At 36.6% G+C, this 12,423-nt stretch overlaps 1 protein-coding gene across 2 annotated transcripts in view; it reads left to right on the forward strand.

The window, feature by feature from the left end:
• Positions 1-12,423, forward strand: part of MARCHF1 (membrane associated ring-CH-type finger 1) — a 149,746-nt gene that overhangs the window by 90,953 nt on the left and 46,370 nt on the right. The window lies entirely within an intron of this gene.

Consider the following 12,423-nt stretch of genomic DNA (forward strand, 5'->3'; position numbering starts at 1 on the left):
ACAGCATGCTTTTATTAATGAATATAATGAATATTTCAGAAAGCAGAGGGGGGAAAAATTGCTGTCATAAAATATTCTAGAGATAACTGAAGCAAGGATATAGCATTGCAACAGGATGCCCAGGGAAGTGGTCGAGTCACCACTCCAGGAGATATTTAAAAGATTTCTAAACATGGTGCTTGGGAACATGGTTTAGTGGTAGACCTAGTAGTGCCAGGGTTACGGTAGGACTCGGTGATCTAAGAGGTCTTTTCCAAACTAAACAATTCTATGATTCTGTGGTTTATGAAGGATGAACCGACGTACATAGAAAGATTTGAATTAACTTCAGTGTTACTTCTAAAACAGAGAAGTGGTTGTAGAGACATATTTTAACTTGAAACTGTCTTTTCTCAAATTTTCTACACCTGAATATATATATATATGTAAATATATAAAATAAATATATCACTCCAGGAACTTTCATATAGAACTTTGCTGGAAAGAATTTTATAGGAATTTTGTCATTCAGGCCCTAAAGTATATATTTTGCTTTGATATTTAAAGAGGGATGAGTTACAATGTTTACATTTATGTTGAAAATTGCAAACTTCATAATAACTAAACTAGTTATATTAAATGATAAGACAAAATCTGCTTAATTATTTGTTAATCTCAGTTGTCAATCTAGCATTAAGATGAATTTAGGGATTTCCAGAAGAGATAGGAAAGATACTAATGAATATATCTGTACTATCTATGTGCATCTTGGATTCAATTGGCATAAAGTATCTTCATGTCCTTACATTTTTTATTTTCAGCTTGTAAGGTTTCAGACATGCTAGGCCCATAGCACCAAGATTTACAGGGCCTGCTGGTACAGAATAAATTACTCAGTTGGTAACATTTATGATTTTTCAGCTGCATTCAGCAGTAGAAATCCTGACCACCAAAATACAACATAAATTCTCTTACTCCTACTCTTGTCTAGTGTCAGTATTCTCTCTGAGCTCTGTTGTTCTGCATGCATTTCTGTTCATGGAGATCTTTGAGATACAGGTTTGCTTCATGTCAGAAGCCAGGCATATAGTCAACAGGTTGTTCTTTGTCCAGTTCTGTTTCCATTTTTTTTTCTTAGCTTTATTACTTAACATATAGAATTTGTGGTTAAGAACTTAATTATCTATAGCTTTCCTCCTATTCTTGTTGCAGTGGGAGTTCAGTGGATTCAGGGTGAATAATGAATCGAATTTGCCAGTGAAAGGTGGAACCTGTATTTTAAAAAGATTTGAATGCTTGGACATCCTTTAGAGGACTGGGGAAAGTGCTATTTCCTTTAATTTTTCCCTTTACTCAGAGGAGTTTGAGTTAAAGGGGCACTAAAAACATAAAACTTGTAATCAGATAAAAGATACAAAGTTGTGATATTTGAACATACAACGCATAATCAAGTAATGTTTTATAGCTCTATTGTAATTGAGGCACTTTGTGTATTTAATCTTTTGTCCTCTGATAAATACGTGGCTGTTAGAAAACTGCTTGACCATCATGAGTCTTTCATCTCTGGTACTAATTGACTGGAATCCAGCAGGTCACAATAACAGGCAGGCAGCAAAGTGACCCCTGAATTCCACCTTCTGAAACAAGTTAGTTGGTCCTTTCAATTAAAAAAAAATCTGCATATAGTCATGTTTAACAAAGATAAAACTGAATGCATGCCATACTATGAATTAAAAATAAAATTACATGGACCACAGGCCGTGTCTACTTTCTTGCAAAAAAATCGCTATCCCTTACTTCTTACAACTATTTGCTGAAATATGTGTACTGACCACCAAGAGTGTTCTTACAAGAGATGTTCATTGCAGACACCAGATGTTTGGGGTAGCATCCTGAAGGACGAGAAAAGGATGTCATGGATGAGAGATAAATCAAGAGTATTCAGACTGATAATTGAACAAACATTGATTGGAGTTCAACATGGTGATGAAAAGACTTCTCCTCAGATTCGCTGAGTCTTACAGAAAAGTAAAGTTTTCGTCTTGTACTGGGAGCTTTGGAAAATAGAGTGCCTAGTGTATGCAAGAAACCAGAGGAGTGGTTGACTGGCTCAAAACAACAAGGTGGGAAGTAGTGGGGGAACAGGGTAAGCGCTGTGGGACAGCGGGTGGGACAGCACGCTGCTCCCCCCACCCCTGAGCCTTCTCGCCCTGCACTATGTAGCACATGAGCATTTGAAAAGTCAGCCCCAGCCCACACTGTAATGGGGGTGGCCGAGCACATGGGCCTGCAGGGAACATTGCTCTGTGTAAAATGCAGGCAGAGACTTTGTTGTTGAAATTAGTGTGAGCTCACCTGGGGGAGGGCCCAAGCAAACCTGAACTGGTAAAAGCTGTTCCACATGGTGTGCTCCACTACCCTAGATTTAAAAGCTGCTGAGACCACACTAGATCCTAGGGTGGTGACTATCTACCTTACTCTGTCTCATTTTTCTTTCTCTTTCTCTTTCTTCTCCTGTCTTCTTCTTCATATTGTAAGCAGGACCAAAAAATTCCAGTTGATGCCTTATTAAGTGCCCTGTTGTATGTGCATAAATTAGACTGCCAAGTTAAACTTTGGCAAATGCCTTATTCTATCAGAATGTTCTAAAGTTTGCAAGTAAAAGTTGTATTTTAACCTCCTAAGAATTTTGTTGTTTTTCCCATGCACTGCCCAGAGTAAATCCATTTACCCTCCCTAAACCCGCCGAGCAGACTGTGGCATTGCAGTGTACTAAAGTGCTGTCATGTTGTACAGGATAGAATGGAAAACCAGGATAGAATGTACAGGATAGCATGGAAAACCATATCTTTATTGATTAAGGGTGAAAATACTTAAATACATTATCTGTAAATGATAGCAGTGTCTAAATGATAGACCCATTTGACTTAGGAGTGCTGCAGGGAAATTATTGTGTTCCATTTCTGTTCATCACAGAAAAAATGATAATTTGATGTTATAGTGCGAAAGATCCTATTTCACTTTTTGTTCTTTGTGTCAAACCCATTTAAGAAGGGTAACACAGTATGAACAGAAGTGATAATTATCATTTGAAACCAAGAGATGTACAGTGACATATATATGTCACACCTGTGCAGAAGTAATGAAACAAAGGTAAACTGCTAGTCATACATTAGCAAAGCAGATTGGCAGATTAAAACCTGCAGGCTGCTGCATTTGTATTTTATAGAAAAAAGAATATGGAAATTAGTGTTTGTCTTCATTTTCTATAGCAGATTAATGCCGAGAAAAAAAGCATAAAACATTTTCAGTTTTTCAAGGTAAGGTATCTTTATCAACCGCACCCAAACACAAAATCCCCATACCATGACTTAGGTATTAAATGAACGTAAATCAAATGTTAGTGCAATCATGCAGGTTGTTTATAATTGCCAGGTAATTTAGACATTAGCAACCAAACAGCAGAAGGAAGAAGGTTTTGACATGTGGAAATCTATCACAAATTATATGGCTTACCTGTTTTAACTAAAGTGCTCTGATTAATATAGCAAGATGGTGCAAATTAAACATTGATAAAATAATAATTAAAAGCTCTGTGTTTTTGCTGAAGAGAAGTAACTTGGCAAATAGCAGTGGAAAACAAAAACATTAGTAAGATGTTTGTAAGTGAAGACATATTTCTAAATGTAACAAATCTACAGACACTATGTGTCAGAGAAATTAGAGCCTTGTACTGAATGTCAATAACCACAGTTCTCTGGTGAAAAACTTAACAGTGATGGATTCATGCAATTACTCTCCCTCTCTGTAGGATCACTTTTGTCTCTAAAGACCAAGCTTTTTAAAATGCCCATATGCATAGAGAAAATGTTACTCTTTATAGGGTTTCATATTCTGACAAAACAGGGAAAACATTTTTCCATGTTTATTTTTCATTCCATCTCTTTTCCTTTGTATTTGCCTTATTCTTTTTAAAATTTATTTATTTTCATAACATTGTCTTCAGTTTTAATGAATATTATCCCTCTGCATTTTCTCATTCAGTTTAATTTGTGGATCGTACTTCATTCATCTTCATAATAGCAGGGTATGTCACTATAGACTAGCAGTTTATTGATTTTTAAATTATAGTCTTCCTATCTTTTTCCCTGTGACTTTTTAATAAGAAGGTAATGGCGGATTTCACTTGTCCATTATCTGTGTTTGCAGCTTTTAATTTTTGACTATGTGGTCAGCTTTGACAGGCATCACTTGTCTCTTGTTAGAAAAGTACTACTAGGAGCTATCATTTTAGCAGCCTTTTTTCTCTTTTTCTTTTTCTTTTTTTCTTTCCCTCCCAAGTACAATCTGAAGAGCATAGGCAGATAATTTTAGTAGGTTTTTCATGCAGTGTTATGCTTGATGCTTGCTGTTCACCAAACAGTTCTTGAGTTGACAAGAACGGATACTATTTTAGATGTGAATTTTTGCATACTAAGTATTTTAGAATATACCTATTCATAGAGAACCACCATGGATAAAATGCCTGTGATTTTCCTTAAGGTTAAAGTACTGTCAGCTGATGGATTCAGTGAGTGAAACTAGCTGTGAAATATGAAAATTTGGCATCATTTAAACAATGGCGACAATAATTTGAAATTATGGGGGTTTTAGATTATGTTAACCTAGAAACTGATTAGGATATTGATATCCCTAGTTCTGATAGGTACTGTCATTTGGAAGTGAGCTGCGTGGTATAACACTGATTTCTTTTTGAAAAGAAGAGTGCCATGAACCTCTCTGCCAGTAGGTTTAGTCTGACTATTGCCCTAGATCAAGGAAACAGAAAGATCTACTGGCACCAGGCTGTTACTACACAGCAGTGAACTGCTTATTGCCCAAGTCTATCCTTAGCAACATAGATGGTTTCTTTCTTCTTGGTTACGCTTGTATATTGGTCTTCTGAAATCCTGCCCTTTTCAGTTTAGTTCTTTTAACCTGTTGTGGTTTAAGGCCAGCTGGCAACTAAGCCCCACACAGTCACTCACTCACTTCACCTGTGTTGGGATGGAGTAGAGAATTGTAAAAGTGAGAGGCCTTTCGGTTTGCAATAAAGACAGTTTAATAGGTAAAGCAAAAGCCACACACACAAGCAAAGCAAAACAACTTTCTCTACTTTCACTACTTTCCATGGGCAGGCAGGTGTTCAGCCATTGCCAGGAAAGCGGAGCTATATCTCATTTTTAACAGTTACTTGGGAAGACAAATGCCATACTTCCAAATGTTCCCCCTGTCTTCTTCCCCCGCCTTAATATGCTGAGCATGATGCCATATAGTCTGGGGGGTCAGCTGTCCTGGCTGTGTCCCCTCCCAACTCCTTGTGCACCCCCAGCCTCCTCGCTGGTGGGCTGAGGTGAGAGGCAGAAAAGACCTTGACTCTGTGTAGGCATTATTCAGCAGCAACCAAAACAGGCCTGAACTATCAACACTGTTTCTAGTACAGTGGAAAACACACTCCTGTACTATCAACTCTGAAGAAAATTAACTCTGTCCCAGCCAAAACCAGCACAAACCTCATTCTTATTCGTAATAAGCATTACCGGAAATAATTTTCCAGTAAAAGCCTCTGACCAGCTTCTTACCTCATGATCAGTCAAGGGCAACTATGTAAGACATTTTTTTTTTACTGATTTGTGTGGAACCAATTTCCAGCTTTATAGTTATTTAATTTGTAATTTTGGCAAGGATTTCTGGGAACTTTTCATTTTTGCTACTTATGGCACAACAAATTAAAATCTGGCTCTTTATGTGATCTGAGAAAGGAATTTCACTTATGTCAGGTGAGTGTTTAGTGTGTGCTGTTTTCTGACTGTATTCTGTGCATGTTTGTGCTTTGTGTCAAGGTTGATTCAATGCTGGGTTTGTTTGGTTTTTTTTTAATGTAATGGTATATTTATTGCCATTTTAGATCAATTTTGACCTTGGACATATGTGCAACGTAGGGAAAGTAACTGAATGTTGTAACATGGAAGATATGCATGTAATTGCAGGTAGAAGCATCACTATGAAAGCCTGAACAGCAAGCATGCTATTGATGTATCTTGGCCTGTGATGGAAATTGCTTCGAGCCTCGTTAAATTGTAATTAGCATTTTCAACTCAAAAGGATGGTGGATCAGATTCTGATACATATATCATGCTTATTAGCAGCTTACACTGAAAATAACTTGCTACACTGAGACTGATATGGAGATAGGAATCTAGCAGACTAGAGATACCAGCACAGAATGCAGCTATAAGTAACACAGCATGTCTGTGCCATGCAGTTGATGGCATTGTAGATTTTTGTTTAGAGAATTAAATGATGAAAAAGAAAATAACTTCCTAAAATGTTTAACTCCCTATTGCAGTAGAAGTACGAATGTAAAATTTTTATGGTTTTCTGTGCTGCAAATCTGGCCACAAGGATTACTTAGGTGCATAATAAGTAACAGGGCCTATGACAAGTAAAGCATCTGTACATTACGTAACCTATGAATATGTAGGTTCCTTGATCAATGCTACATACTCTTCTACCCACGTATAAATGTGGCAAACATGCAACTTCTAGGGTAATTAAACTAGCTTTTTTTATGTCACACTGGATTATGTAGTCTGTTTCCACAGATGACAGTCAGAAAGGCATTTCGAAATGCTTCAACACCCTCAGAAGCTTTGTTTGTGTTAATCAGCTGGTTTTCCACGGTTGTGCGTTACAACAGAGACCTTCAGTCTGTTTAGATTTACCTTCTCTTTTTGTCTTTTCCCTGGTGACCTTGTAGGTGATTTGACATGAATGTTGAACAAAAAAAGTGAAGTTAAAATTTCTTAGAATGTCAAGTTATTTGTTTACAAAGAAGGGAGATAAATTTTGTTACATTTTCAAATATAGACTTACCTACCAATAATTTTATATTTGGTTATTTAGTGGGATGATTAATTTATAAGAGGAATTATATGGCTACCTGTTGGATATCTGAAAGTATGAAAAGAATTAGATAGCACAGAAAATAATTACATGAAAAATAAAAGATAACTGTCAGTTGATGATAGGCTGTTTTCTCAGTATTGTTTTAGAGCTAAATTCTGCTTTGACTTCCTTTCAGAACTGAAATTCCTCACATCAGAGCTGTTTAGGAATTGCCAGTTACTCTGAAACTTGTTAGTATGTTATCACCAGCACTCCCCCTCCCCGCACCCCTTTCCCATAGAGAACAGACTGTACAGGTCCGAACTGCCAAGAGGTAGGTTTTATGCTCTGTCAGTAGTGACACTGTCGTTATCTTCTTGGTATAAATAGTCATAAATAAATACTAATATGCTTGTATTTATTTTAATAATTTAGACCCCAACACAAGAAACTGAAATAGTTTTTGAATAATGCAGCAATAGGTGCACCATGGAAGACTTATCCTGGCTCTGGCTATTTGCAGTAGCAGATGACTAATAAAGAGTAAATATAAATAGCTAGCTATATAATTTTAGCTGTTTTATTTATATATATGCAATACAGTGTATATGGATAATAGAAATGGTAAATATTATATGTATTTTCTTGATTAATTTTATTAATAATTGTTGTTATTTATATTTTATTATTTTAATTAAGAGTTACATCTGTTTCACAGTCTGATATTTCCAGTGAGCTTTTTTTTTCTGTGAGTTGTCACTTTGAATCTGTTTGTTAGTATTGGAAACATTCTGGGTTCCACAGTAAAATTATGCATGATGCCCAGTAATTACAGTGTGTTTATGTTTTAATTAATTATGGGCATTGGAGTTTTTGTTTATCAGTTAAAGCAAATGTTGCCTGGTTTGTGATTTTGTCTTTGTGCTGGTTTAAAGGTAAACCAGCAGGGGAAATGAACTCAACTCAAAAGAGAGATTATAAGTCAGAATAACAATTTAATAAAATAATACAATAAGTATAATGATACAGACAAACAATTGGTTTTAACCCACAAAACCCAAATATATAACCCAGCACCCTGGGGCATGACATGTGTTATGACATGACTTGTAGATGAAAATCTGTCATTACAATCATATATAGAACTACAAGGCTGAGGACTGGGTGCAGATGTGTGAAGCAGCACGTGGCACCACTGGGATGCAAAGATTAGAGCCCACAGAAAAGAAAACAAAGACAAAATATTCTCTACAAAGGGGTTTTTTGGGGTGGTTTGGATGTATTTGTATGACAAAAGCTGTTACTTAAGATTCTGCTGTGAACCGAGATATTCTGATTAATTCTTGATGCTGTTTTGCTCACTTCAGAGAGATGAAGTGCAATCCATTAGCAAGCTGCATGGGTCAGCCCAAGTGATGCTCAAAGCCAGAGCAAAACAAGGGGCAGCTAGGGAAAGAAACCAGACAAATGGATTAGTTTAAAATGCGCTGTGCTACCCAACAATACTTAAAATCATTAACCGTGTGCATGAATATTTATATATGAGTCAGAAAGCAACCAGCTAATCTACTGCTTTCCCCTTTAGAATGGGAGCCTGAACTGTTTGCAGCAGTCTTTTAGAAATTTATTATTATTAACCTGTTCCTCTACCCAGACAGAGTTTTATTCTCTTGCTTTAAAAAAACCTGTAAAAACAACTGTTTGTTAGCAATGCAAGGCACATTTCCCAACTGGAAAAAAAGAGCTGTATCTAAGCTTTAGAAAGTTTAATGGGCTTAAATTTAAGATGGTCACTGAAAATAATATCAGTTCAAGAACCCAGTCTTGGGCTGAAGTTTTAGGAGGTAGTTTACTGTCAAAAAAAGAGAGATTTTGCAATTGCTTTAAATTATTTTAATTACTTATTGCATACAGAATTCTTTTCTTGGTATGATGGGGGAGGACAGTGCTTATAACATTCCTCCAAAAGCACTTTCATGAACATGTCATAATCTGAAATTTTGCAGCATTATTTCCCCTTTGTCTTCCTCCCAGAATTTATATTGAAGGCTGAATTACATTTTCAATTATACCTTTGTAAATGATTTTGGAAAAACTGAATTCTTAGAAAATTTACAAACACAGACTGATTTTTCTTGATATTCCAGTAGAATAGCTACAGGAACTTGTTTCTGTGCCATCACATTTTTTAAAAGATACCTGATGAGTGTTTGCTGGATGTAACACAGGATAGAAGAGACGAGATATTGGTGGTACAGGATGTCTGGTAGTAAGGAGGGGCATTTAATTGAGGACTGTATAATACAACATACAACCCAAAAAGCTCATATCTCTCCAGAAGGAGTCTTGCGCATTGTTGTTTTGCTGTTTTGTTGACTGGAGCAAAACACAGTTTAAGAATTTTAGAGATCTCTCTGAATATTTTTTTTTTAACTTTGCTCAAGGGCCGGAACTGTGTGTGTGTAAATTTAGAAAACTCGGTCAGGGACATCAAAAATCCTCATTACAGACATTAAATAATTCCTGGTGAGAAGCATAATTCTAAAAGGTGAATGCTACTTTCTTTGAAATAATCTGTTTGGAAGGATGTGATAAAACATCTCCTTGATACACAAAAAATTGAATTGATTTTTGAACATATATGTCTTTGGATATTCCTTTGGATATGTCTTTCCTCTACTCTGCGCTGATGCAGCCTCACCTGGAGTTCTGTGTACAGTTTCGGGCACCACAATATAAGAAAGATATTAAGCTCTTAGAAAGCATCCAAAAGAGGGCCATGAAGATGGTGAAGGGCCTTGAGGGGAAGCTGTATGAGGAGCAGCTGAGGTCACTTGGTCTGTTCAGCCTGGAGGAGACTGATGGGAGACCTCATTGCAGTCTATAACTTCCTTGTGAGGGGGAGAGAAGGGGCAGGCACTGATGTCTCCTCTGTGGTGACCAGTGACAGGACTCGAGGGAACAGCATGAAGCTAAGTCGGGGAGGTTTAGGTTGGACATCAGGAACAAGTTCTTCACCCAGAAGAACTAGGTTCTTGGGTACTAGGACAGGCTCCCCAGGGAAGTGACCACAGCACCAAGCCTGACGGAGTTCAAGAAGCATTTGGACAATGCTCTCAAGCACATGGTGTGATTCTTGGGGAGTCCAACACAGGACCAGGAGTTGGACTCAATGATCCTGATTGGACCCTTCCAACTCTGCAAATTCTTTGATTCTATGAATCTATGATAACTTTTAAAATGTAAATTAGTATTGAATGTGTGCAAAAGAATCCTATTATTAATGTTTAGCAAGCTTGTAGGAAAAGCATTCTTCAATAAAGATAGGTTCTCTTCACTTACAGATATAACAAAAATCAATTAATCCTAACAATGTGAGTACTTTGTAAAGATAAATCATTAAACAGAAGCACAGATATTCTTTAAGGACACATTTCAAAAGTGGTTCTGCTATAACTTCTGTATTTTGTTCTTTCTTTGTGTGAATAGTCATGCAAGTTCAGTGGGAACTTCAGTAAAGAATTCTGTCTTTGATGTACGGTTCTTCAGTGCAACATTTTGTGTTCTATTCCTGTGCTTGTCAGAATAAATCTCCGTGAATACCTGAACCTAGTAATGACAATTAAATTTATTTATTTGGTTTTCTAAAAGCGGTAGGGCCAACACTCTTTCTATTTAGACTGTTTAATGTATGAACTAGTACTTTGCAGAGTGTGGATGCTGGGAGTTTTCAGTTAGAGAGTCAGAAGCTTGTAACTCAAATGAAGGAGATAATGTGCCAGAGAGAAGAATGAATTATGTAAAAAGCCTCAAGAGCCCTAGTCAAGAAACAGATTTTGAAAATTAATCTTGAATAACAGAATGGTAAAGGAATTTGGAGTTCCAGAGTTCACTACACTGTCAGAAAATACAATGTATTTTTTTAGTCCAAGTGATGGGGGTAAAGGCTGGAGGCTTTTAGCAGGGAGCTTCTCAACTGTGATCCCTGTCCATAATTTTGAACCACAAAGCGGGAATTAATTTCATGGGTGCATAACTTCTATTATTTTGAGGTCAAAACAGAGTTCCTCTGAACATTGTATCCAGAATATCCAGACTGTATTTCCTATGGTTATAAATGCAGACATTCAAAACTGTATATAATGTTGTTGAGAAAGGATAAGCAATTACCAGAGCTATAGTGGATAGTATGTCATAGAAGTAATATTTGAATCATAGGATACTGCAAGTCAGAAAGGATCATCTACTCCACTTCCCTGTTCAGAATGGGGGCAAACTAAAGGGCAAAGTGTAATAAATGAATGCATAACTTGAAGAAGTCATTTTTTTAAAATTGGTCTTAAAAAAAAGATGAGACTGACAAACAAACCTGAAGGTGGTTGAGTCCTGAGAATTAGCTGCTATGATAGAATAAAATGGAGAGGACTGTGTGGTCAGAGAGTTCAGTGATGCTAGATTTTGAGGGCAAGAGTCTACTTAGTGCTAGTGAAGACAAAGTAGAAAGAGTTCAGTGTATTAATATTTGCCGTGCAAAAAAAATTATGGCACTGAGGGATGCAATAAAAACATAAGCTACCTACAGTCTAAAGCAAGAGAGATATGTAGGCATATGGAACAACAAGAAGTTTTTAAATTATTTTTTCATATAGGTGTGCTTACTGGAGTTGAGATCAAAGCAGCTTTTTAATACAAAAATGACAAATAAAAGTGCTTTCTTCTAAATGTTTGCTGACAAATTGCCTAAGGGTTTTTTTTTTTGTCATTTTTGCGATCTCAAAGCTGTTCTATGCTACAAATTATTTGGAAAATGCTAATTCCTAGGCTAGACATGAGCCTTTTGTAGCTGGAAGCTCCTTTATTTTTCTTACCTCTTTTGAGGGGAGATGGGTCATAGTCAAGTTGAAAGCCTTTTGTGGACATGTATGCATGAAATTATTAATGTATGTGTTTGCCTGCCACAGTGATGCATGAATTGCAGATTAAGCTACAGAGGTGAAAGCTTTACTTTGGATTTTGATCCCCTGTTCCCCCAAGTAGGTTATCTAACAAACCTACACACATGATATCTAGTTCAACTCCTTCTAGGTAAAAATCAATCTTGTTGACATGAATATTTCACCTGACTGTTTGAACCTACATTCTCAGTGCTGAGAAAAATACTTTCATGACCTCCTTAAGATACATGCATTTACCAAGGAGATGGGCTCTGTTTCTGAAATATTTTACCTTTTTAGTGCAAATTAAACTGAATCTATTGCGAGAAAAGTGTAAATACTGAACAAATTTTTAAACCACTGCTTCACTCCTTCCTTTGGATTACTAGAAAAAAGAAAAAAAACAACAGAAAACAGCATGTGCTGTAGAAATGTAGCTCTTCAACATACACTTTATTAATGGATTTTAGCCTATGGTGTTGGATTGTCTGTATATGTTGTTTGCAAGGCTGAGAGTGGATGGAGGAGTAGATGTTAAATTGAACTACATCTCTGGCTGATTACAATTTATTGTTCTCAGAAC

Source organism: Manacus vitellinus, unplaced genomic scaffold (assembly GCF_001715985.3).
Source record: "Manacus vitellinus isolate BGI_N305 unplaced genomic scaffold, ASM171598v3 scaffold_0_pilon, whole genome shotgun sequence".
NCBI lineage: Eukaryota > Metazoa > Chordata > Aves > Passeriformes > Pipridae > Manacus > Manacus vitellinus.